Here is a 5,695-nt window from a genome sequence, read left to right as displayed (position 1 = left end):
TGCTAGGACGAGTGCACGGTTGATATGGTTTCACAGTTGTACATAATTGGGCCATTTGTAACTCAATATGCTTAATCTAGACCGCATGTGCCTCCACCTTTTTCCTGATATAAGATAAATCACCTCACAATTCCTTGGCGTGCTCATCACTACAATCAAACCTTCTCATCATCTTCTGCAAAATATCTTCTACTAGTGTCATACTACCTCCACCATCCCTAGGAGCAACTTTCTGATTTTGAGGTGGAACATAAGGCCCACTTTGATCATTTCTATTACCATAGTTACCCTAGTTGAAGTTATTGTTGCGATTCTAGTTTCCATCTCGAACACACTTTCCTTCTCTGTTGTAATTCCCATAGTTTTGACCTTGATTTCCTTGACCTTTATGACAATTCTCCTGATTGGAGCCTTGGGCGTTTGGTCGGAAACCCCCCGTATGATAATACACTATATTTGTATCCTATTCATAATAGTATTCATCCGCTGGTGGTGGTGGTTTAGTCAAGTATTTCACCGTATTTACCTTTTCTGCACCACTTGTAATATGTTTCAATACCAACTCGAGCTCAGTTTTCATTTGATTCATCTCTTCACGAATCTCTTCTGCCACCAGATTGTGTGTAGCTTGCACTACAAAGGTGTTTCTCCCATTGTATGACTTTCTAGTACTCCAAGCCTTAGTTGTAAGAAATTTCTCTAACTTCTCTATGATTTTGGCATAAGATCGCTCACCATAAGAACTCCTTGTGATAGTTTCAAGTACTGATTTATTGTTATCATCTTGACCATGATAGAGTACTCATCATCAACACGGTGGTTTGGAAATTTCTCAAAAATAAAGTAAACCTTTCCCAAGATCTACTTATCGACTCTCCTAGTAGTGCCACAATGTTGTTCACCTTATCCTTGTAATTAACCTTTTTTGACATTGGATAATACTTTGCTAGAAATACATCTCGCAACTGATCCCAAGTGTATATGGAATTATACGGTATCTTAGAAAACCATACCGCTACATCTCCCATCAATGATAGAGGAAACACCCACAACCCTATGACGTTCATATCAAAGTCTCTCCTCCCCACACAACTTTTGCATACAAAACTCAGATTGGCTATATGAGCATGGAAGCCCTCTGATGGTAGCCCTGAAAATAAACCCCTCGCGGTAAGCATATGTATCAAACTACTAGTGACCACGAACGTTTGCCCATGGGGTAGAGGGGGTAGGACTAGAAGTCCATTAGAATCATTAATATTGACATTTCTCCTATAGAACTCTTGAGGGCGTGGAATAGGAGGCTACATTCTCATAGCATTCTCAACTTGGTTTTCTGCAACTACCCGATTGTGTGCATCAACAAGTGGTGGAGGATGCCTTATTAACCCATCATCACGATTGACTGGGTTCTACTAGTTTTCAATTCTTCAAAGTGCACAATGAAGTTTCGGGTCAAATAGGAATAGCGGTTCTCCTCGGCCGTGTACTTGACATACAATAGAGCAAGACCTAAGAAAAACAAAAACAAAACAAAAAGTAAAATCAAGAAATCATTGACTAAACTTTAGTAATGATATTAAGGTAAATATAAAAGCCATTTTCCCCCGTAGCGGAGCCAAAATTTGATATACTCAAATTACACTTCCCTAAAAAAGTAGAAGAGGTCGTATCAAGTACAGAACCCACCCATTAGGTTGGGGTTGATTCCACGAGGAAAATGGTCTAGATATAACTTCAATGTACGATTACGTTGATTTAGTCATGCTCTTTCCGAAAACAGATAATTTAAGGGGGGATTTTGTGAATAAAAAATCTTTTAATATCTCTAGGTAAAACAAGTAATAGGAATAAAGCTTTGATTTCTATCAAATTGTGAGAGAAACTAGGGTGAATGTTTTTCCCATAGGTTTATAACGTTGTATTCTTAGCTAATAACAATTCTTCCCTAATGGTTTGCATGCAAAGTGATAAGTTAGGTATCTATAAATCCTTGGTTCGACATTTAGATAATTTCACCCAGTACCTTGGTCCGACTACTTGTGTCTAAGCTACTAACCCTTACCTTTACTTCATATTAAGCATCATATTCGATGTATGTCTTAGTTATTACTTGGCACCAATCGAAACTATCCTATTAAATAGTATCTCACTATATTCATGTTGATAATTATTTTCCTATTAACTACCTCCTTGGTCCGGCAAGTAGCAATAAGGCGAGTTCTAAAGCGTGCACTCGTTAAAACGACTTCAAGTGAAAGAATTATCAATGCATGCAATAACCTATTTGAAAATTATTATTAAGCTAGGTTTACATTGTTAATCACACATGGTTCCCACAACCCTAGTTGAGGATTTAGTTACCCATGCATAGAAGTACACAATTCATAGTAGATAAAAAATAAATCATGAACTTACATTGACAAGTTCGAAGAAAATCATTAAATCAAACTTGAAACAACAAGAAATCACTTCAAAACAAAATATGAAAATTTGAATTAAGTCTAAAGTAAAAAAAAACAATCTTTAACAATAAGCTATGAAAAATAATAGAATCCAACCCGAAAAATGAAGTTTTACACCCGATATACAAAAAATATTATCCTAAATTAAAAGGAATGAAAATAAGGAAAGTTGTCAAAAAACGTAGTAGTAATCGACGACCCCCACAGACTTCCTCCGTCAGTCCAGACTTAGCATTTCTTTTCTTTTTTAGCTAGAATCTTCCATGAATCAATGGACGGACCAATATCACGGTCGATGCGTCTACAGTCTGTCGCTTCCTTCCGTCGTTCTATACTTAAACTTTCTAGGACTTTGGGATTTGGACGATCTCTGATACAATTGATGATTCAATAGAACGGTCTGGCATCAATCGATGGACCGTCAATATTTCTGTAGCCCCACACTTGGTCATATTTCCCCGAGTTTCTCCAAATGATTGAATTTTCAGTCGACGGTCAGCATTTACGGTCCGTCGATGGAACGACGAGCCTTCGATGGCCTTCGTGGGTCACCTCTGCACTAAATCTTAGCTGCCTTCTGCATTTTTGTTTTGGACACATTTCCTGCCAAACAAAGATGAAATCATGTTAAACTATTACCAAAAAGCTCTAGATACATACCAATCTTAAGAAAAAAAACATTTAAAGTACCATGAATCCACGGTACATCAATGAACGCTAGCCCAGACACCACGGTCATAAAAAAAGCTTCGTATTACTGAGAATGGATGAAGTGATTTTTGTTCTTGATTGTTTTCCTTTATTAATGTTTGTCCCTTGTTTGTATTTTTATTTCTTATTGATCTCAATTGTTTGGGTTTATTATTCTATTCCGAAATGATGATACTTGATTGTCATTCCAAAATATTGAAAAGTCACTGACCCAAACTATTGAGATCAATAATAAACAAAACTACCAACCAAGGAAAATAAGAAATGAAGGAAAACAATCAAGCCAAAAAAACCAATTCATCTATTTTCAGTTATATGACACTTTTTTATGACCGTGGTGTCTGGGCTAGTGTTCACTCACCTCAAATAAATCCATGGGATACGTTTTTTCTTCCATCAGAAATAGGTACCGGGCATCTCTAGTATTTTGTCTCCTCCGAAAATTGAACTGAAGACCTCATGATTTTTAACCATTTCATTGTCCACTGCGTCACACCTTATAAGGGCATGTCACTAAGGGTAAATGGAAAAGTTAAAGAACTTTCACACCTTATAAGAGCATGTCACTAAGGGTAAATGGAAAAGTTAAAGAACTTTCAAATATAAAAATGCTCATTCTTTTTGGTTTAGGTACTGCATCTTTACTTTTATTTAAATTAGCCTATTTGTTCCTACTTTAATACATTTTACTAGAGTCAAACGTCCTTGGGAAATGACCCTGCTACCGTCACAAGGTAGGAGGTAAAGTCCTAGAACCACTTGTGCAATTGCACATGCTATGTTTTAAATATTAACAAGTAAAATGATAATTTCAATAATTAACAAAATTCTTCAAATAAGAAGTCATCTTTTAGGAGTAGAAAAATAAACAAAATTTGTTGAAATTTAGTAATATACACAACTACCAACAAGGAATAAATAGAATTTAAGGAAAACAATCAAGGTTAAAAAAACTTCATTATTTATTAGTTATATGACATTTTTTATGACTATGGTGTGTGGGATAACATTTACATACCTCGACTAGTTTTACGAGATACTTGTCATCTCCCACCACCAACAGGTACCAAGTAACTCTATCACCAAATGGTTCTCTACCAATTAATCAACCATTAGGCCTCACCCTACAAGAGAATGTACCTAAGGTCAAATGAAAAGTTAAGAACTTCCAAAAATAAAAATTCTCATTCTTTTTGGTTTAGATACTAATCTTTCCTTTTTCTAAAATGGATTATTTGTTCATGCTTTAATATGTTTTCCTAAAGCTAAGATTTTTTGGGAAACAACCACTCTAACTTCCAAATATAAAAATTCTCATTCTTTTTGGTTTAGATACTAATCTTTCCTTTTTCTAAAATGGATTATTTGTTCATGCTTTAATATGTTTTCCTAAAGCTGAGATTTTATGGGAAACAACCCCTTAAACTTCACTAGGTAGGAGGTAAGGTCCCAAACCTCACTTATGAAATTACACATTATAAGTTGTACATATTGACAAATAAAATTGTGGATTTAATAATTAACAAAGTTCTACACACAAGAAAACATCATTATAGAATAGGCTAACAAATAAAATACTGTTGACACTAATAATATGCATAATCACTAACAAGGAAAAACCGAAAAGAAGAAAAAACATTCAAGTAAAAAAAGCATTTCTTTAGTTCTTAGTGTGGTACAAAGTTCTACCAACAAGAAAACGTCATTATAGAGTACACTGATAACAAAATACAGATGATATAAATAATATACGCAATTACCAACAAGGAAAAAACTGAAATGAAGAAAAAATACTCAAGTCAAAAAACCTTTTCATCAGTTCTGAGGGTGGTGTTTGGGACATCCTTCGCCTAATTCAACGGTATACCTACCACCTCCCACCATCAACATGTACTAATTGATTCTGTCACAAATTTAAAACTGGGAGGGAGAATTACTTAGTGTTTTTGTTTCTATAAAGAATCATAACCTAATATCTTATGGTTCTCAACAACTTCATTAAAAACAAAGACACCCTCTTAGCTGTGATGTAAAACTTCTATAAAAGTCACATATTTTATTTGAGTATAATTTTAGAATATAAAAAGTTTATTGACTTTTCCCTCTTTTTAGTTGTTTAAATAAATTAATTGAATAATAAACAATCGTGCAGACCGATAATTGAGCAATCCCACCGACGTAATAAGAAACATACATGAATCAATTAAGATACACATAAAGATTTAAAAAGATCCAAACTAACATGAGCTTGAAAAGGGTATTTAATCAAGTTTAACAAATTCAGCACCAAAAGACTTTAGATCCTCTTTTGCGGTCTTATCTTTAGCTTTAGGAACCTCCACATGGAGCTTGTAGTATTCAATGACCTTGTTTAAGATCTTGCTAGTAACGTTGTGTAGAGGGATTACGGTGTTTGCATATTCATCATCTATCATGTGTTTAATTGTCTACGAATCTAGCATCACCTCATCATCGACCTCAAAGGTCTCTCCATCGAAACTTCTCAAAATGATCATCTT

Source organism: Solanum lycopersicum, chromosome 6 (assembly GCF_036512215.1).
Source record: "Solanum lycopersicum chromosome 6, SLM_r2.1".
Taxonomy (NCBI): domain Eukaryota; kingdom Viridiplantae; phylum Streptophyta; class Magnoliopsida; order Solanales; family Solanaceae; genus Solanum; species Solanum lycopersicum.
This window is presented reverse-complemented; position numbering follows the sequence as displayed.